This window comes from Camelus ferus, chromosome 8 (genome assembly GCF_009834535.1).
Source record: "Camelus ferus isolate YT-003-E chromosome 8, BCGSAC_Cfer_1.0, whole genome shotgun sequence".
Lineage (NCBI taxonomy): Eukaryota > Metazoa > Chordata > Mammalia > Artiodactyla > Camelidae > Camelus > Camelus ferus.
The window spans coordinates 39092260-39115155 of NC_045703.1; the positions used below are offsets into that span (position 1 = coordinate 39092260).

The window sequence follows — 22896 nt, forward strand, 5'->3', positions numbered from 1 at the left end:
GCAACACTCTGCCGCAATGCTGATATCCTCTATCATTGAGAGATGGAAAAAAAGAGAAACTTTTCATAGTAAAATTTAATAATAATAAAAAAAAAAATGAAGAGGTGGCAATGGTATTTCTCTACTCTTTGCATTCACGGCATAACCTTTTCTATTATTTACCAAGTATTAAGGGCATCAGGGGAGTTAGCAGGGTGGGAGTAGATCTGTCATCACACAATCTCAGGTTAAACTTCTTTTTTTTCAGGTTTTAAAACTTTTTATTTGCATATTTAAAAATTGTGCATTCCAATAATTAAAATCATTTGAACAACAACAAAAAAATGGCACTCTGATTAAACTGCATTTTACAGCCTGCAGGACATCTTGGACCACCTTGCATTTCACTCTAGATTTCATTGTTGACCCACCCAGCTTCCTCCTTCACCAACATGCAAGTTCTTTTCTTTCCCTGCCTGCCAGACAGGCAGATGGGCGAGGCAGGCGTGGCCTTTGTTGTCAGTAGTTCACCATTATTGGTGTGAAAAGGGGCAGCACAGTCAGTTCAACTTGATCCAACTTCTTTGCATCTTACAAAGTTAAACAGCTAAAAGAAGTAAAATAAGAAGGCAATGCTTGTGGAATGTACAGTGTGTACTGGCGACGCACGCCTCATTACGACCTGCCTGCTTGCTTCTACTGTTCAAACGTTTCTTTGGAAGGCAGTGGATTTTTCTCTTGCGTTTCTGTCTTCTTCAATTTCGATTTATCGAAATTTCTCAATCTCAGCCATATCGGGTTTGTCAGACATGATTGCAAAGGAAGCGGAGCGAAGAGCGAGCGAGCTGAGTCTGGTCTATGCAGTGGCCACTGCCGAGTGCCAGGTTAAACTATTTCTGCAATCTTTTGCTATGAGGACAAGTTTCTTAAACGTTCTTGTTTGTTTGTTTTTTGTTTTTTTTTAAGCCACAGTTTCCTCTGTGTATAAAGAAGAGCTAAGGATGGAGGCTAAATAAATCATAGCTCTCTTAGGGCTTTTTAGACTATTTAAAATGGGGCTGATCTGTAAAAAGCTGAGCAACAAGGGCTAGAGCAGCAATGAAAACGTACATAATTTGTGTTGCGAAAGATGCCATGAAAACATCCTTTAGAATCAACAACTCTCACTTATGTAAGATAACTTGTAATGTCTTATAAGGTAGGAAAAAGGCAAATGTTATTTCCTTTACTATCAGTGCAACCTCTGGGGTGGGTGTGGTTGCTGAATCTTTTATCTGCCTTTCTATACTGATTTGTGAGTGTGTGTGTGAGAATACATGGGTGTGGTGCAGATATGTGGCGATATGGGTGTGTAAATGAACTGCTAGGATTCAGGAGTCAACCTGACACTCACTTGTTCTGTGATCTGGGCTCTTAATTGTGATTTCCTCATATTTAAAAGACGGTAATTATAATTTCTCTCTAAATGTTACTATAAAATTCACATAAGTATATGCAAAGTGATTTGTAAATTATAAAGTACCATAAAATGTGAGACATCTATATAAGGTATGTACATGGGCAGTCAGATAGAAAGCAAATAGCTTCAATGCCCACCATCCTCTCTTAATTTTTTTTTTATTTTAAAATGAAGCACAAATAAATAAAACCTCACAAAATCAATGTACAATTTAATGTATCATTATAAAGTAAGCACCCTTTAAATACAGGCCAGATCAAGAAACAGAACTTTACCAGACACCCCAGCAACTCCTCTATGTGCCTATTCCAATCATAACCTCTTGTGGTCCCCAAAAAGTAACCACTACTCTAATTTTTATGATGAACACTTGTTTGGCTTTCTTTATAGTTTTATCACCGATGTGTTCATCTCTAGACCCTATAATTGCATTTCATCCTATTTTTTAAAGCAGTATATCTCTTAAGCCTCTATTAATCTGCTAGTTCCCTCCTCTATTCCTTTCTCTTTCTTCCTGTTAAAGAATTCATATAATTCATACTGGAAGTTTTCCATAGTCTGAACTTCATTGATTGGATGGACACTCGAGGTGGCGTCAGTATAGTTTCCCTGTCCCCTGTGTTTCCTGCACACTGGCAGCTGGATCCAGATGCTAATCAGATGTTTATCTTTTTAGAAAGACTACGGTTAGTGTTGGATTTATTCATCAGTGTCTGGTTGTCTCTCTGGATGTCATCCAGCCATTGATGCTGAATGCCTAGATCCATTAATTCACAAGATACTGTAAAATGGTATTTATTCAAATTCCATCATTTTATTTTAACGTATTAGTTAGAATACTTTTATAAAGCTATGTTCCCCCTTACATACATATTTACGTATTTGTTCACCCAGTGGTATAGTTTATACAAATAAGGCTTGATTGTTTCCCTTTTCTGCATCAGTTTTCTGGATAATGAATTGTAAGTATTATCCTTTTTGAAGCTAAGTGAGTCACGAACCTTGACCAATTATTTCCTAAATCTTTTTGGCATGATCTTAAAGGTCTTTGATAGTTCCAGATTCGTCCTCTACATTTCCTCCTTCAAACCTGTAATTATCCATTTCTCTTTGAAACCCTGGTTTCTTTAAGTGGGAAATGATATTTCAAAACCACAAGCTGTGTGCCAAGAGCTTGTGATTTTTTTTTTTTCCCTAGGCCTTCCCAGTGGACAGGAGAGGAAAACTTATATACCTGTATTTATACATGTATTTAAACACATGCATGTAAAATATCTCATACTGACACTTTCAATTCATATTTAGTACTACTGAGTTTTTACTTAACCTCTTCTGAAGTATACCCATTTCTTCATTCTTCTACACCAAGTGTTCTCACTCTCAAGGACACAGGGATTGATAGAAACAGGATATACTACAATAATTAAACCGTTGTTTCTCACGTTACACACACAACATCCTCAGAATAATAATACTCCATGTGATTACTGAGAATTGGTAATTGTTTTCAATATGTTCTTCCCAGTCATCTCCTACTTTAAAAAAATAGTTGTGTTATATTTACATTGTCAAAGAATCTAGCTATTACAAACACTCTCTTTTAGCTTCCATTTAATTTTAGTTCTCCAAGTAAATATTTATATAAAGGTACATTTTCTTCCCTTCATTTCCTTAAATATGTTGTTCCATTTCCTTATGGCATAAAGCATTGCTGTCAAAAAGTCTGATAAAAGTCTATTTTTCCTTATAATGATGTTATTTTAGCCTATATGTCGTCATTTTTTAGTTTTCTTTACAGTCCCTTATTTTACTAAAATGTGATTGATATTTGTTATTCTAGAAAATAACCAATAACACTTGATTTAGGCTTTGTGGGACCTGGAGCAGAGAAACCACCTGAGCCCAGAAGAATTCCAACCTACAGGAGTATAATGATATATTTGTGCTATTTAAGCTACTAAGTTTGTGATCATTTGTTAACAGCAGCAACGGGAAAATTTATAGGGTCTTTATATTCAGTTACTAATTTAAGTTGCTATTCTCAGATTGGCCCACTATCCTTTGAAATGAGTACTGTTGGCTATTTGGAGAGTCTCTTGGACTCAGGTCCATCCAATGTTCTTTTGTCTACTTCTGCTTTTTTCATAAAGATGATGATACAATCCAAATCTTTCAGCTGTAATAAACGTGTTCCCTGCAGCTTGTATGTTGTGATTCAGAGGGATATCTTGTAAACTTGCTTCATTGTTAATGTTTTCATAGGTTTTCATTTTTGTATTTAGTTTATGTCTATTTTTCTAGAGGGATTCAGAGAGACTTAAAACTATTCTGCTGCCACCTTCTCAGAATCCCTCTGACCCTACTGCTCTCATGTTAGTCTATGACTATGGCCCAAAGCATGACCTTTTATAAATATTCTGTAATTAACATCTGACTTGTGCTTGCCGAGAACTGTCTGCCTCATCTCTCTCAGTACTTCTGAATTCCATTACTACACATACTACGTGGATGTGTGCCTATTAATATGCTACTTTGAAAATGCCATTTAATTGTTTCCTGCTGGGTGATGGTTAATCTTCCTCAGCTGTGGACAATAACTGTGTTCAGTATATTTTAGTCACTTTCTGGTTGCAATAAGATGGTGCCAAACACCCAGTAGGTATTTTATACATTTGGTTAAATCTGTGTGTCTAATGCAAAGGATAACTTTTCAATAATAAAATCCAAGCGAATCCCAAGAGAAGCAACTAAGAAACTGTTATAACCAATGAAAATATTTTGTAATGGTCAATAGAAGAAAAAGAGAAATATGCAAAAATATCTGTGGATTTCTTAAGTACCAGAAAAAACTGTTTTAGTAACTATGATAAAAAAAAAAAGATTCTATTCCTAATAGCAATCAAAAATATAAATGACCATGTAACAGATTTACTGAGAAAGTTGTAGGACCTAAATGCAAACCCTTATAAGAGGCCAAAAGAAAATATTTAATAGATAGGAACATATATGCCATGTTCTTGAATGTGATTTATTTGTCAGAAATAACACTATGTTAGTACCAAAGTAAAATTTAGGTGAATACACAAATTGCAGTAAGAAAGACCTTTCTAAGCATAATATCAAAGACATAAATCATAAAAGAAAGATGGAAAGATATGATTCTCAACCTCCATCTCTCCCCAGATAGAACTAGAATTTTGTAAATTATAAACTAACATTTAAAAATTAAAAATAAAATGATAAGCTAAGAAAAATTTATACATGTATATTAAAAAGTTTAATAATGTTTGTTGGTTACAGTATAAGGCAATATAATAATCTTGTTTAGCCAACATATATTTATTTATTTATTTTTCAACTTATGTTTAAAACAAGCTTATACCCAAAACTCTACTTTTAAGTAATTTGTCCTAAGATCATCACGGATCTAGGAAAGTATTTCATTCTACATGTGTTAATCACAGTATGATTTATAATTTAACAAACTGGAAACATAATAAACTGGAGAAACATAAATTCTCTAAAATACGGAATTGGCCAAATTAATTACACCTTACTAATACTAGGATATGTAGGTATCAATTTAAAACATGTTGGTTGTGTTTGTGTGTGCATGTGTGTGTGTTGACTAGAAAGATATTTATAGTATTATAAAATGGCAAAACATCTTACAGAAAGTGTGCACAGATTACTCCATCTCTTTTTAAGGAAGAAACTCCAAACTTTTTTGAAAACAGGGGTTTCAGACTTTTCTATCATTTAATTATATTTAACTCATTTTAACCTTTGAAATATGCTTATAACACAAGGGGATCCTTTCCTGGTATTGGTGTTTGTTTACATCATCTAGTGAAAAAGCTGTTATTTGTATTCCCACTTCCTTTCTGTACAAAGATGCTGCTGTTTATATCTTTGTCAATAGGAGCTTTTCTTGTTTATAGCAATTATTTGATTACAATAGTAATTTACTTAAAATAGCCAATAGATTCACGTATATCCAACCATCTGGCATTAAGTAGAAAAGAACAAAATTGGGGGTCATATGCTTAAAAGGAAAAAAAGCACTTAAATAAATAAACGGCTGATTAAATTGTTGAGATTAATAATTTCTGGCTATGCTATTTGAATCAGGCAGTTTGAAATTGATATATGATGAATATATAGAATTAGTGTATACAGAAGTAGTGTATAGATTAAAAAATTAACCAAACATATTACCTCACTTAATGTGGATTTAAAACCTTACCCTCAGATGACCAGCACATGGTAAAGATATTAGTCTTGTATTCTCTCAGATTTCAGTCTATCACCCTATACAACCGGTAATATTAAGAAGAATTAACCCATGTATACATATTCATTGTATGTCAAACAACAGCATTGAGGCAAAGAAAGAAAGAAAACTGAGTAACTCTTCAATGATAAATAGGAATGCCTCTTAGTATTTTGGGTTGAAATTTTGTTGTTTTTATCTCATATTGGACAACTTCCCATTATGTAGATGCAAAATAAGTCACTGAATAATTTTTAGACTTCCATTCCACACAAGTTGCAAATTCTAGGTAGTCTTATAACAGAGACTGACCATGCTTTTGAGGTAGTCCCCTTCCCTTCAGTGAGTACTTATTTCCAATCACTAAAGGATCTGGGGCAATTTCATTCTATCTTCTAGAATGTTAAATCCAGCCCACCAGCCTCCTATGTAGCCAGAGTCTGCCAAAAACAAGCTTAAGCATTATATTATAAATATTATTTGTAAATGCTAAGTGATGAAGGCAGTTTTTCTTTTTAGAGGATGTTATATTAAAACTAATGCAAAATTAGAATGTATTTTGTCACAAATTTTCTTCACCTCCTTCCACTCAATTAGCAAACATTTACTCATATATTGTCTCACATTGTAATCTAATGTTGTTTCTATATTAAAGTAAATTTTTTAAATGATGATCTTTGAAAACATTTCAGTCAAGACAAAATTCTTATTATAGCAGACTCTAGTTTTGCTAAGGTTCATTTCACCAAGTCTATGTGGGTTCTCTTCATTGAGTCCTTCTTATTTCCAAAGTGAACAAGACCAGGCTTTTTCACTGTTAAAGATTAAAAGTTGTCAAACAATAAATGTGCAGTACAACGACATGAAAAACTTTTTTTAAAAAGCCAGAAAATGATATCTCACTCCTTTTCCCAGGCTCTGTCACTAATCCTGTCACTCCAGCATGGGGGAGGTGGGTGAAAGGAGAGGGGTAAGGGCAGAGCTTGGAAAGTCTTCAAGTTCATGTTTATTTAAACCTTAATCTCTAGAAAGCTACTCTCTGAATAAATATGGAATTTCACACCTACAATGGCTTGATTAGAAATTCTCCACTCACCTCTCTAGTTGAAGCAGAAAGTAGGAAGCTATGGTTCTCACACAGAATCAAGGACAAATTGTGAATTTATAGACCAAATCCTTCTGAAACAGGATATATGTTTTTTGCAATCCATATGCATTTGTCCTACTAATTAAGCCAAGATAACTTTAATGAGCAATTGAGTCTAAGATTGGCGAGTTGTGTTGTAAATAAATGCTGGTCAAATATGAGAGGCAATTAAGAAGACAGAAAAAACAGATTAAAAAAAATCTTCTCTGCATTGCAATGTTGTACAGCAAAGCAACAAATCTATTGAAAGCACCCCTAAATGGCAGGTACTCTAGAAAAATCAATTACTCTAGGAATGCTATTAAGTTATTCTTGAGTTCTTATTGCAGTGCCAATTAAAATTTATTCTTAGACTTTGAATTTTATTACAGAATTAAAATCACCAAACTAAAGTTCTCTCACTCAGCTGTTGTAAAACTTAAATCATAGAAATAACTCCCTTAAGTAAAAATATATGTACAAGTAGCATCAATAAAATGTCTGAAAGGCTATATATACTAGAACTGTTTTTGTTTGTTTCAAATGAGAAGAAAACCAACTCAATTGAGGCAGAAAAGAATGTATGGTTTGTGCAACTGAAAACTCAGTTTGAACAAGTTTTGATCACAAACCCCAACTTAGCACTGTGGATGGATGGGTGTGGGGAGACATTAAGGTGCTTGATTGGCCAAGTCCGACCAAGTGCTCTAACCCCAGACCAAAGTAAAAGGAATGTGACTATCTGAGGCAAAGTTGGAAGATGAAGGTTGCTTCAAGGATAAGGGAAAGTGAATTTTAGGAAGGCATGAATAAAGAAAAGAAAGGGAAAAGAGAAATAGGAAAACAAAAGGACAGTTTTTATTGTGTAGTTGGAGATTGCAGCTGAATTTCATTTTGTTCTTTTTTTCAACTTATATTTTTTGATGTGAATAATAAACTAAAATATTTGTAGTTATTCGTACTGTGAAATGCAAAAGTAACAGAGAATTAAAATAATAAAATCCAAAGTGCTATCATATACAGAAAGCTTGGACTCCGGATAAGATGCTCTATATGAGTGAATTCCTAGCTCAATTAATTCATTAAAAGTCACGTGCACCCTGGGGTTCTGGGCATTGCTGAATGCAGTAATGATTCTTTGGGTTTGAGGCAAGGACATGCATGAGTCACCCTCTTCAGGAAATATCTGGACCAGTGTTAATGCCAGAAATGTATACATCAGGCCTTAGGCAAGAAGACACCGAGATTCTAAATTGATCTTGGTGTTTCTAACTGCTCCCTTGGAAATTTTAATTTGTTCAGTGAATAGATCAAGGGATGCAGCTTAGATCAAGAAATGAAAAATTCAATGTTTGGAATCAGAATATATCTTTCCTGTAAAAAAGAAAACACATAATTGGTGCACTCAAGGCTTCAACATGATATTGAAAAGGAAGTACTTAAAATAGGTCTATTGGAAATGAATATGGGTTCTGTTTTGCTATTACAATAATTTTCTATTAAAAGCAGTATCATAAAGCTGATTTTCTGTTATATGTCTTTCCAAATGTGGCTGTCTTAAGAAACAATGGGTCACACCAAGCAAGAAGTATTATTTCTACATTATAAATTAGAAATGACATTTGGTAATTTATGAGGCTTGTCTGCTTCTTATGATAAACATCAGAATTAAGTACATTAAACCTACATTCTCCCATAATTTATTTCTTCTTGAAATCAAATAAACTGACATGTGATCATAATTTTTTTCTTTTAAAACAAGTAAGAGCCTTATGTCCAGGATCCTTAATCCTCAAATATGCATGATAATATATTTTAAGCAGCACTGTTGGTTATTTGACAAATAAATAATCCATAATTTCAAGATATCTCCTTGCTAAAAGCACACACAGAGTAAACCCTAATGGAAACTCTGGACTTTGGGTGATAATGATATCGTAGCGTAGGTTCATTGATTGTAACAAGTGTACCACTCTGGCGCAGGATGTTGATACTGGCGTGTATGTGTGTGGTGGGGAACAGAGGGTGTATGGAAACTCTGTACTTTCCACCCAGTTTTGCTGTGAACCTTAAAACTGCTCTAAAAATTAAAGTCTATTAATTTAAAAAGCGTACAAATAAGCACGTTTCATGAAATTACATGTTATTCTAAAATGCACCCCAATTATTATATTCATAGTGGCAGAAATTCAAGCTATTCACAAAATTTATACTCCGAATTTTTCTAGTTGGTTTTCTTTGAGTACTTCTTTCTCCCTTTCTCATTTGTCTTATACTGATACAATTAACCTTTTAAAGAAGTTAATTCCATCAGCTTATATTATTTCTGAAATCTTGAGATGGGTCTCAACCTACCTTTGTAAAGTATAAAGCCCAAAAGTACTTTATCCTTTCAGGAATATTGCATTTCATCGTTCACTTTCGTGGAGAAGCCAGTAACAAACTACTGCCCATCTGTTTGCTTAATAGAATATTTCAGTCAACGAGGCTGGTGTCTAGAACCAGGCAGGCCTGGTGGCACTGGGCCTTAGCCAAACATCTCAAACCATTTTTCTAAATGCTTTAGGCCCAGCAAAATACAAAACTGGTCTTACCAAGTACTTTTTCTCTTTAATTTTTTAATTTGTGCACATTGTGAGGGAAATGTAATCCATCTGTTTCATTGGCACTTAATTCGACAAATTATTGTTTTGTAAGAGGAATTTGATGTCCAAGAAGCTTTGTGAGCCTTTTTATGAGCATTTGAAAACCTCTACTCTCCTCCTCCAAGACCCATTAGAACCCCTGGGAAGTGGGGTTTTCCAAAGGCAAATGGATCTCAGAGTTTAGACGTCACTGGTTTAGTGAAAAATACTGTGCTCTTTCTTAATATTCTTCATCCTAGAAAAATTTCGTCCAGAACTACCAGAAGGATTAATTAAAAGTACAGTCTAGTGGATTTAATTATTAGGCTTTTGTTCCCAGTCTCTTGGTTTCTTTTTAAATTTTTTCTAATCCCAATTCTCCCTAAGAGATGTGATGCATGGTTCCCCGCTTATATAATTTCTTTTTTCCATACTCTGAGCATCAAAAGGTTATGTTTTTCTACAAGAGCTTTGATTACCTCTAAGTGATTCCATTTCCCTGGGGCCTGGCTCTGAGTACACTTGAGTATGTTTGCATTATCTCTTACAGGCATGCACCAAGCGTATCCATATCACTAGCTCTGCAGGATTTTGATGTGTTTTTTATTTAAGAAACCTTAGTGGACTCATACATTTTAGAAACACTGGGTTAAAGAAAGCTAAATAGAATTCTTTATTTCAAGATTTGGGGGTCTTTACTATCTGAATGAGCATGGTACGTCCTCTAGAGACGATGGAGTGTGGAATGCTGCAGAAATGTGTTCTGTCATGGAATACACTTTTCTCAGAGCATCTGGTTGGACTAGAGATCTGTGGGAAAAACTTGGGAAATTCTGGTCCACATCTTTCCTCTTTGCATTTATTTCATTACTCCCCTGGTGTCTGGTGTCTATTGTTTAAAGATAAACAACAACTGCCTTCTTTTTAAATTTAATGTTATTTTCATTAGAAAGACTGGAATATTCTATTTGACTGAAGAGACAAGCCCTACCATCAATAGAGAGTCTGAAATATCAAAGAATATTTTGCAACTGCCATTTGAATGGAAATCCTCATTTGTTTGTGTTGCTTGATGCACAGTGTGGCTGTTTGGCCTTAGAAGAGCTGGTTTCTTTGACTAATTTCTTCCAAATTGCGCTAATACATACACTTTATCTGTTTTTCTCCCAAACAAAATTCTGTGGGGATTGGCACATATTTACTAAGTGGGGAAAAAGGAAGTAGAAAGAAATTTTTTTAAATAGCCTAAAAGTAAAAAAGAACTGGTGTTGGAAACCTTTCTTATAGTAGAGACGTTGATACATGTTTGTCTATCTATCTATCATCTATCTATGCATGCATATAAAGATACAGAAATTTGGAATTGTTTTCTTTTTCTTTCCCAAGTCATCCTGAAGTTAGCCTCTCTAAAAATGACTTTTCAGCATTTGTCCTAATCCCACGTGTCAATTTGCTACCTGGTTAAGGAACCACCTTGGGAGATGAGTGGGTGGAGAAACTGCTTGTCTGAAAACACCTGGGAGAACAGTCACATCCTTTGTGAGAGCTCATGTAAATCTCTCAATTCACAGGTGCCTTGGGAGGTGGGGGTCGGGGGAGGGAGGGAGGTCATGAGTGCATGACTCAGAGAAGGAAAGAAATAATTTCCACCTTTTCTCTGAGGAGATAGTTCTGCCTCAAGAGTGATACATTCTCTCTTCAGCAGCTTCTTTTTGTTCCAACTGTAACTTCAATCTCCATTGTCAGGGCATAGGATGCCACCTAAATACACAGTCATTGTGTTTCAATAAAATCACCTAAGTTAGCCGGGAGCCTTGGCCCTCACCCTGCCCTTGTATTCCACCCCGCAGTTTGCTCTAGAATGGTCAACACTGAAGCTCTCTTCCACTGTCCTGACTCTATAAGTCTGTCTCAGTGTTGTTCCCATTAACAAAGGATATCACAAGGAAACTCATGATTTCCTCTCTGTTTACATGGCATGTTTGTTGTATTATACATGCTCCTATAAATTCATATATTCATTCATAAACCCTTCAGGTGACTTTTCATTCACTCAAATATTCATTCATGTATGGATTCATCTACTTAACAAATATTTATTCAGCACCCACTACATAGGTTAGAAACTTTCCAAAGTTTCTCACTTTGTAACTAAGTAAAAGTCATCCCAGATTTTCTGCAAAAGACTTCCAGATGAAATGCAAAAATACAGAACAGAATAAATGCTAAAGGCCAATAGCAAATTAGTGTCAGGTTTAATTCTTTTTAGCTTAAAAATAATGATCTTTTCTTAAGCTCATTTAAAATCTGCATAGTTCTAGGACAGATATTGGGTCCAAAATCATAAGGAAAAATATTTGGCTTAAATATAATAATATTCTAGATAGCAAATAATATAATTCCAGATAGCAAATTGAGTCAATATTCTATATTTTCCCTAGGTTTAAACTTAACTTATGACTTTATTATGCTTTTATTTTAATTGTTAAATGAAATATCATTTTGGCATGAAAATATCTTAGCGATAGAATGGTATAGTTTCTAAGTCCTATAATAGAATTAAGAGCTCCACTGATTTTTTTTTTTTAACTCCCATTTTGTTGTTGTTAGATAAAGTTTAAACGGCTAGTATGGAGAAAGGAAATCATTTCCCCAAAGGAATTTTCAAAGCATTTAAAAACAAAATAATTTTCCTTTTATGCCCACATCACCAGTTCTCTTAAATATTGCAAATTTGTTCTTTCAACAAAGCCCTCTTTTCTCTGCTTCCTTTTATATCTGATCTCCCCAGAAGAGTTGTCTATACGCAATATTTTCAATAACTTTCCTTCCTTTTTCTATTAAATGAATACTAATTTGGCTTCATCTCATGGTCATTGCTAACTCTATCCTACCAGTTGCCCAGGTTGATAATTTGGGGAGTCATCCTTGACCCTGCTCTCCCTCTCATGCCCCACATCTAACCTGTTAGCAAATCACATCAATTCTACCTTTAAATGTTACCCAGGATACAAGTGACTGACTCACCACTTCTACTGCTACCTGCCTAGTCTGAGCTCCTGCACCAATGGTGGCAGTTAGGGTTCATTTGTTAAAGAAGAGTCTCAGGAATTGAAATGAAAATGCACAGAAATCTAAGTCTTATTAATGAAAAAGCATACAATAAAGCAACAGTTAAGGTAAGGACGCATTCTGGCCAAAGGCTGTTGCCAAGCAAGGGTCCTGGAGAGAATGAGTACAGGCTCCAATCGTCCTCCCTGCAGGGTTCTGCTGTTTTCTCTCAAAGATCAGGGACCACAGATGCTGTGTATGCTGCATAGAACATCCTGGAGTCAGGGAGCCCAAAATGGATTTTTGACTGGGACGTTTTATACCTTGCTGGTCACGCAGGCATAGTTTTTGACAGGTAACCAGGCCCAGTGTCAGACTCCTCTGGGGATCTCACTGAGATCAGGTACAGATCAGTGATCTCACTGTTATCAATAATCAAAATAAACAATGCTGAAAACTGGTGAAAAAAAAAAAAAATCCCTGAAACCATCCTGAAAATGGCTACAAGGCAACGCCATCATTCAGTATATTTCACGCCTTGACTAGAGGTTAGTCTGATCCAGATACGTCTCTTACTTCAGCCAAACAGGCCTGCTGGAATTAACTGTCACATAACACCCCTCATTACATTTTTCCTGGATTATTCTAATTTTCCCTGCTTCCATTTTGATACTTGACTGCCCACTTTTAACAACAACCAGACTGTTCCTTTAAAAACACATCAGCGCATGTCACTCATGCCTTAAAAGTCTCCATAAATTTTTTCCCATCATGGCTTAAAAGGCGCAAACGACCTGAAACCCTCACCTCCTTCCTTTTCCAGCTTCATCTACTACAACTTTCCCTCTTTCTTACTCCATTCTAATCACTTCGGCCTCCTTGCTGTGTTGGCCATGACGAATGGAGATTTTGCACTTTCTGGACCCTCTCCTGCAGGAACACGTGTCCACTCTTATCTCTGTTAGATCTGTTCTCAAATTCTACCTTCCTAATGAGGTCTCCCCTGACTACCTCATTGAAAAGTGAAAACACACTTCTTCAAATGTTTCCTTTTCATCTTAGTTTTAATTTTTCTCCAAATAACTCATATCCATTCAATATATTCTGTTTTACTATCTTTTCTTTATTGTACATCTTCTCCATTGATTGTAATCCCTCCAAGGAAAAAGAAGTTTATCCATTTGCTAAATCTCCAAGTACCTAGACTACTGCCTGCTGAATGAATGAATGGCAGATTATAAATTTATATCTGAGAACCTAGAACATTCTTTAGAGCTCTGGACTTAAAAGTGTAACAATCATCTTCCCAAACACCTGCTGTTTATAGAAACAGAAGTCTTATATCATAATACCAATAAAATGCTGAATTCCAACAATATTGGGTCTATGTAAATAAACATAATATCTGCTTGAAGTACAATTAAGGAAAATATCCTACAAATTCAGAAAAGATCACTGCTTTTAATTTTTTTCTTTTTAAGTAGAGGTACTGGGGATTGAACGCAGGACCTCATGCCTGCTAAGCATATACTCTACCACTCCACTGTTACCCTCCTGATCATTGCTTTTACATTTTCTTCATAACTTTGAGCTTTTAGACTACAAGCAACTGAAAAAATTAGGTAATATTTTTGTTAAACTACATATCAAGACACTGAGAGATAAATCAAGATAACCCTTTCAATTCTTAGACACATGAAGAGGCATCCAGAATCTAGACATGGCTTCTCGTTAAAGTGACTATGGAAGACGTTATAGAGGATGTACACTGAGGCTGAGCTCAGGAGCCATGCATTCAACTGCCCATGTTTTTACCTAGGGTATCTCCCAGGCATCTCAAACTCATCATGTCAAAAGCTGGGACTTCATTTCCCCAGGCTAAATTTGTGACCCTCTGCTAATCTTAATCTGACTGAATGGTGTCAGCATCCATGTTACTGGGGAAAAAAAAAAAAAACAAAAAACCAAACCTGGAAGGCACTTCTAACTCCTTTCTTTCAGCCCTAGAAACAAACCAAATATCAATTTTATCCAGCAAGTATTTGTATGTTCACCTACTTTTTATCACCACTAAGACTACTCTAATTAATGCCACTGCTATTTTTTACCTGGATTCTCACCAAAACCTGACTGATCTGATCACCATCCTCCATCTCATCAACCTCCATATTCTCCATGCTACAAAGTGAACTTACAAATGTGAATTGATTGGGTTGCTCTTCTACTTCATTTAGACCAGAAAACTACATAAGCAAAGCAATTTGAAAGATATATATTTTTATGAGGGTATTATAATTATATTTAGAATTTTCTTGAAATCAGGAGCTTGGAAAATTCCTCTAATTATGTGATTTTCTAGCCTTAAATAGTACTTGCTGGGAGCAAGTAATGACAACCCTTAGCTGTACCTTTTGTGCACCCTCGAACTAGGATTTGAATGTGACTACTGATTGTCATCTTTCTTTTATTACTGTGTAAGCAATGCTGTTCAACCAGTGGCTATATTCTATGTGAGTGCAGTGTGTTAGCATCATGCAATAAACAAGCAAAGCCCCCGAACCGTTTTAAATCAATACCACGAAGATGGTTAGGTTAGTACTGGTGTCGTAGCAAAGACTCTAAGAAGTTGTTACAAAGGTTCATGATGATATGATTCCTATTTACTAGAGAAACAGCAGACTCTGGAGTCCTTTGCAGAAAGTTGGTCTTCTTCCCTTCAGCATAGATTTTCTCTGCCCAGCAGAAATCAATTCATTTTTTTATACCCGAGTTTATGCCTTTATAAACTGAAGAAAACCCTTGCTACCTACGCTCAGAAGAATGTTCTGATAAATAATGAAGTCATGTCTGAAAAGCACTATATAAAAACAAAATATCATTATGTTTTTTTCATAATCAGAACTAGCTTGTTTTCCAGTTTCTAACTAGTCTGTAATAACTGAAGGACAATCCAGTATTTTCTTGATCCCTTTTTTCCAGGTTACTCAAGCAACTCTTAGGAGTGTTAACAGGTATGTATAACACTGCATATATTGTAAACTAGTTCACTTATAAACCAGTGGTTTACAAGCACAGCATAGGCTATTTCTGCTGGAAAGAAAATGAGAGGAGTTGCCTCATTTTAGACACTTTTTACACTAAGCAACGTGACTTATCCCTTTAATATGGTTAAGTTCACTCTCTAGAGTAAATGTTCAAAAATCAGTTACTGGGGGGAAACATGTGATACCATTTTTCTGAGCCAGTAAAGAAAACTTTGAGCTTTCAAGCAATAGAAAGGTCATTTTAGAGCACTGGCATTTTGGGGGAGCACTTGGAAGTTGATGCAGCAGATCTTAACTAAATAACCAATTGCTTAAAACAGCATGAGTCTGACCTCATCTTTTCACTGGGAGATAAAGGACCATTTGCAAAATGCTTTTGAGTTAGAGTCAAGAACATTTCCCCATATTATGCAGTTGTTTCAGTGCCTCTGTGCCATCCTCAATTATTTTTAGAGTTTGGGATATTGAGGAAAATGTCTTTATGGGTTTATACTTCACAAAATTCATTTAAATTCTAATTTTTAGGAGGCAAACTCACTCTTTCTTCATTCCAGGCAATGCAACAGAAAATTGTCAGGGTATTAGCCACATTAGGCCTTTATCAAAATGTGTTCTGACAAGGAAAGGCACATAACAGATGTCTGAAGTTTAGTAAATGATGAATTTTGAAGATATATTTCATTGTAATTATTTTCTTGAACTTTTCTCATTGACTTCTTTTCAAATGGTCATTCACATACTGCTTTTCCTGCATCAAATTTCTCATTTTAAAAAGATCTTTGCCAAAAGACATTTCCCATCTTTGAATAGGAAAAGGATCTTCTTTTGTAAAGAAATCTGAGGTCTGAGGAAAGGATCCCATCCCCAAGAAGATCAATTTCATGTTATTGATAGCTTAACTGGCCTAGATGGCAAAGGCCTGGAAAAGGAGAGGAGAAAGAGGCGGGTTTTAGGTTAACACTACTAAGAAAGAGGATGTAAATGCTGAACTGTGTTGTAGGACAGTTAAGGAAGACCTTCAACCTGGAGGTGAAGGTCAGTAGGATAGAGAGCTTCTATGTGATACCAAAAGCCTCCACCTTTCTTTTGGAAGGAGGGGAGGACCAAGCATGTTTATCTTGAATCTGCCTATATAATTCAATCATTCCCAGCACGAGCTGCACCCCCATCCTGACTTGCCAGAAGCCTCCTCACACCCAGGAACATATGTTTTCAATTGGGAAGTGCTTGCAAAAAGACCACCTGCCAGCAAAGGGAATGCCTTCCCTCTCCCAGTGGGGGGCTTGCAGACAGGTTTTAATGTAGTTAAACAGTAACAGAGAAGCCTGGGAGAATGATGTTACAGGCTTGCCTGCTTATGGAGATTTTCTTTTAAATAGAAAAGGGAAATGTGTACGATATTAAAACGATGGTTTTTATTCCCTTTACTGGTCCCCCTTCAGAGCTCTGAGTCCTTTCTTTCCCCACACCTCCTCTCCATATTTCTTTGTTCAATAGTGGTTTGGGATATGACCCAGTGATTTTAACCAAATAAAGAAAATATTTTAAAAGTTTCCATTTTGAGAGCTACTACTTTAAAGCAAAGGCAAAACTCTGTGGTTGAGAGTGTAAATGAAATCAAATCCTGTTGTTTACCCTGTGCCATCTGTACAGTCACCCAAAGTGCAGAGGGAACCGTGGAGGCGACTGAAGAACTAGCAGCTGAAACATTTAAGTATTAAAATTAACCTTGAGCACCATATGGTGAACTTTTGCACACAAAGAGTGAAGTTGTTTGTGGGGAAGGGGAAACTGAGGAGGAAGGGAATGAAGGCGTGAAAAAAACAAATATCCTCAGGAGAGTTTAGAAGTCGGGCCATTTCTCACTCTTCTCCTGGATTCTGCCATTTTCTTTTCACGCATACTCAGTCATTCCATGAAGTGTAAACATGCTGGGAGACTGAGTTCTGGGGTTTGATAAATTTTTTTTTTTCTTTTTTGAATGAAAGAAAAACCAGGATGAGGAAAGCTCAGCCACTATATTGGATGAGATAAAAAGCTGTGAGTAAAGGGGTCACTACAAATGTCATTTTATAAAAACAATCCCAACATCCACCAGCTAGAGGGAGTGCTTCCTCCTTTGACAGTCTTGGAATCTTCCTCATCCCCTCAGTTGGCGGGTTTTCTATGAATTCCACAAATTCAGGGAATGCAAGTAAAAACAACTCCACCAGCAGTGATAGCCTTGTGTGGGGGTCTGAGTGGACTCGCCCTTAGGCAGACACTGCCGACACATTCCACAGGGATGAAAGTGATCTCAGACACCCAGATACAGCTGACAAAATTGAGGAGGCAGGTGACAAAGTGGTGACATGGTCAATGATGACAGCCGAAAAGCAGTTCCAAGTTAGTATCACACACGGAGGCTCGCACCAGCTTCACTCTGTGTCACATTGTTACATGGTAGACACAAAACTAAAGTGAGGGAAAAATATTTATTCCACCGGCCTACACTCTTGTGTAGGAAGATTTTGGTGCAAAGGTTTTCTACCCATGGGAGGTCTTTGAGCGTTTTACCACCCAGGAACCCAGTGTGAACTAGATGAACTCTGCTTAAAACAATAAGCCCAAGGTTCTGTACTGCATTACCTCATCAGGCAAAAGGGAGGGGGAGAAACAGGAATATAATAAGGAAATAGGTAAACTTCTGTGATTACTTTCTCATGACACACTTCTCTTGAGAATTCATAGGCTAGCACTCACTGTCTTACAATAGCCTGCTTTAAAAGTAATATAATAGAAGCACGTGATTCTATAATTCATGTTTAGGGACCTGAGAACAATCTTTCAGTAAGACAGTGTAGTCACTTCCCTGTCAAGGCAACTGGTCTGTAATCCTCCAGGAGACAAGGATGGAGAGTAGTATTCCAGAGGTATCCATTGCTTTCTCTTATTTATTATGGGAAAATCTATTGTTTACTATGAGTTTTTGTTCCTTGTCCCAGAAGGCTCATTCTATGTGCAAACCATGAGGTTCATATTGTCTTACTTTATAAGGAGAAAAATTCTTTCACTTTGGTCAAGGAAGTTAGCCTTTATGGAACTTATTTTCTTGTGTAAGTAGCCCAGAAACACATTTCACAAAATTCTCTTTTTATATACCGTGTCTCCAATATTAGAATGAAAGAAAAAAGTGGCATTTGAAGATAAAATCTATTCTCTTATTCAGAATAATCACAGAGTGTGAGAAAATGGATATCAAATTTTAGAACAAGGTGAAGTTCTGAAAAGAATCAGTTTTTTTCCCCATTCACAACTTTTAAGACCTTGAATTTCACCAATTTAACCTTTCTGCCTGTCATTCAGCCTTCCTCTTCCTGCTTCTCCCTCCTAACCTTCTTCCTTTCTTCCTTCCTTTGACAAACATTTATTGATGACCACTTTGTGCCAGGCAATTGTGCGAGGCTCCAAATGGTGACAGAAAGAGTCTAAGATGAATGAAAAATTTTCTCTTTCATATTTCACTTCATATATTTCTGAAATATTTGAACTTTCTCCCAACAATTGTGTATCACTTTCTTTATGATAGTCTAAAAGAACTTTTATAAAAAATAATCTCGACATCCTAAAAAGGAGGTTGACACATTTTCTGTACAGGGCCAGATGGAAAATATTTTAGGCAGTAAATATTTTAGTTCTCTGTTAGAACTACTCAAGTCTGCTACTGTAGTATGAAAGCAGCTATAGACAATATGTAAATAAATAGGTGTGGCTGTGTTCCAGTAAAACTTTATTTATAAAAACAGATGGTGGCCCAGGTTTGGCCCATGAGCTGTAATTTGCTGATCCCTGATCTAAAAGATTGAGATAAGTCACTGTCTAATACAGCAATTATTTCCAATAGCATCCAGGCAAATCTAACTCAGCAATTATTTCCATTTGCATCATGTATGGGCCATAGTAAGCACTAAATTAAATTATCAGTGCATGCTGATCTTAAGAAAATTATTAACCATTCCTGGGCTTCAGTCTTCTCATTTACAAATTCATATAGAAACCTAACTAAATATCCTTGAGTGTTTTCCCAACTCTAAATTTTGGTTATGTCTTTTCATATACCAACTTCTGTCACAGAAGCTGCTTGTCTCTGAGTAATATATGTAGAAAACAGGTGTCTCTTGTCATTGATATGATCTGAAGTGTGAGAGCTGGTGATTGTACAAAAGTCAATTATAAGTTCTGTTAAACAAACAATAATGAGGTAAGCCCAATTCATTTAAGAAGCATTTTAATACACATTTTCTTAGATGATTTCCATTACAACTACATTAGATGGCAAGGATAGATAGTGTTTTCCTCACCTTTCAAATAAGAAAGTAGAGGATTAGAGAAATTAAGTGACTGGCCTATTGCTTACATCTAATGCATAGCTGAGCAGAACTTTAAGGCCAGCCAGGTCCTAATTCAGAGTCCTTCAACCATGCCAGGCTTACGCTTTTGACTTACTTCAGAAACTTGCAATACGACCATTAAGTGATGGAACAGCAGTACACAAATGACTATTAAATGGCACCAGTAATGGAAGGTGTTTTGCAATAGAGTTCTATAAGGTAGGAAAGCAAAATACATCACCACCAATGGAAACAATATACGACACAGAAGGAAGCTACACACAGTGCCTGCAGTCAACCCAAATTCCACTCTCACGCCCAAAAGTATGAAGTGTTCAGGCCAAGCAGGATTTTTCTGTTCTGCCCACATTTACAGAGACACTTTATTTTTATTTTCTAGGAGAAGGTAGAGTGATAAAACTATTCATACCTCTCTAGCTACATTCTTCAAAATAAAAATACATTTACAAGTTGAATATTTTAAAAATTAAGGTTTTTCTCTTATTAAAGTTGGAGGTTTGGCCATTCCAGGTGACAACAGAGCAATCATTTCTGAAAAACTATTTTTTTGCTGACTTAGTTTTCAGTTTTTTCTTTATGTTTTTCACACTTCATCTGGTTTTATATCTTCAGTATCCTTTCACTTTTTCCAAGTTCAAAAAAATGCACACGCATCACACTGCATCTTCAAAGCATTTTAAAAACACTACCAAATTGAAATTCTTTAGTGGTTTAAAATTAGCTCCCGAGTGTTTTTCTCATGAGCCTAAAAAATACCTCAGTAAATGGTTTTTCTTTTTCTTTTTTCACAAAAAAAGACAAATTTAAACAAATTTTATCTGTATTTCATTCAGCATGTATTAGAGTATTATTTGCATAGCCCAGGATTTTAAGGGAAAAAAAAAGTTAGAAATGGCAAATCCTTGTTTTTGTTTTGATTTTTCCTGTGAAGTTTAACTTTGGTTTAGCACATTCTAGGTGTCAAGCACTGTGTGGCTACATAGTATCCTGACACAGAGAAACGGAAGTGAGCTTCTGCCTTTTAGGAACTCATGACCGTTGTGGAAACAGACACATGAGTTGCCCCTGCATTAAAGGCAGACTGTGATGAGTGTTAGAATTGCAAACTAACAATGAGGACAAGGAAGACAGCTAACACTTGCTAAGTCCTTATGGCATGCAAGGCAATTTCTAGAAGCTTTTCACACAATTATCTCAGTTAATACAACAAGCTATGGGAAACAACAAAGCACTGTGTGGTTCTGGTTGGGAAGGGGTAGAAATTAATTTCAACTGCTTAACTAGTATTTAGCCAAGTTTGCGAGCATTTTAAATGCATTTTAAATCATGTTTCTTTCATTGCCTCACACAGTGGTCTTATCAGAGCTGTCTTTATGTCATATTTTTCATGTTTCCACCATTTATTTTTATAGTCTACAAAAATCCTCTGTTATGGGCTGCCTTGTAGTGGCCCCTCAAATATTCATATGGAAGCCCTAACCCCCAGTACCTCAGAATGTGATTGTATTTAAAGGCAGGGTCTTTAAAGAGGTAACTGAGTTCAGATGAGGTCAACTGGTTGGGCTCTATTCTGATATGACTGGTGACTTTCTAAGAGGAGGAAGTGTGGACACAGATGGTACAGAGAGAAGACCATGTGAAAACACAGGATACAATGGCTTCCTACAAGCCAAGGAAGAGGTCTCAGAAGGAAACCAACCCTGCTGACACTGATCTCAGACTTCCAGCCTCCAGAACTGTGAGAAAAGAAATTTCTGTTGTTAATGCCACCCAGTCTGTGGTTCTTTGTTACAGCAGCTCAGTCAGACTAATCTACCCCAAATTGTGCACCTTTTGCACATGAGTTTTCATCATATTTACTTCTAGTATATTTATGTCTTATATTTTTAATCTTTTGTAAAAAAGGGTACAATATCTAAAAGTCCAAATTGAAAGGGGGACAAAGCAGGTCCCACAATGGCATTACCTGGGCCACCAACACACTAAGTAACCTTAACCCAGTCATACAGGAAGGATTCTTACAGTCACCAGTGACGTGTCCACCTCTAGATGTATATTCTCAGCCCTGATGGTGGAAACAAAAACGTATTTGTCTCTTAAAAACGTTAAACAACAAATAGATAAAACTCACATCATCAGAAGGAAGCATTTATTTAAGAGTTGGGGAAAGTGATCAGACAGTCTCTTGCCCTTTTCCAACTCTTAATTCTAAATGATAATTCATACAATTTTTGAGACTGTATGTACTTTTCTAAAACATTAATATCAGTTGTGAGAGTGGCCTGGGCCAGGAAAACAAATATTTTAAGAAAGTATACATAGCATCAAAATTTGCATATTATTATTATTATTAGAATTATTTTTGAATTCTGAACACTCACTGGGGTGGAAGAGAACTATTAGAGACCATTCTTGTTTTCTTGGAACCCTTGCAGGCCTGATAGAGCTTCCAAGTGCTTCAAATTAAACACCCTCATAGCCTAGATTCTGAGATTTGGGCCTGAACACAATACAGCAGAATGACTGTTTAGGGCTTGGAGGTTTCAGTGATGACAAATATTAATAATAATATTAAATGACTATTTTTTTCTGTTTTAAGCACCACTTCTCTATATGAACAACTACTGCTTTCCTTGCCTCTTCCCTGGCAGAGTTTGCAGCCCCTGCCATCTCTCTCTGAAGACATGCCTGGCACAGAACACTACAGTCCTAAACATCTAAGCACAGCCTAGAGGAAACATTCCTTTTGTTCTAATACTTTTACTCACCTGGAACATTTTAGCTAGATTCTTTTTCTCTCCTTTTTTATAAATTCTCCTGGAGAATATATTTTAATGATTAATTTTAAGCCTTTTGTTAACTACACTAGACTTCAGAAAAGTACATGCATTTGAAATTTATGTTTTGGAAATTTATTACCCATTTAATTTAGATTTACAAATGTACTGC

General features: G+C 36.0%; 1 long non-coding RNA gene and 1 pseudogene across 1 annotated transcript; both read right to left on the reverse strand.

The window, feature by feature from the left end:
- Nucleotides 1–233: 233 nt before the first annotated feature.
- Nucleotides 234–18940, reverse strand: LOC116665365. The gene is made up of 3 exons (XR_004321955.1): nt 18931–18940; nt 14049–14055; nt 234–421 (listed from the first exon to the last, which is right to left on the reverse strand). It is a non-coding gene; the product is annotated as an uncharacterized LOC116665365 (long non-coding RNA).
- LOC102510019 lies at nt 522–851 on the reverse strand (annotated as a pseudogene).
- Nucleotides 18941–22896: the final 3956 nt, after the last annotated feature.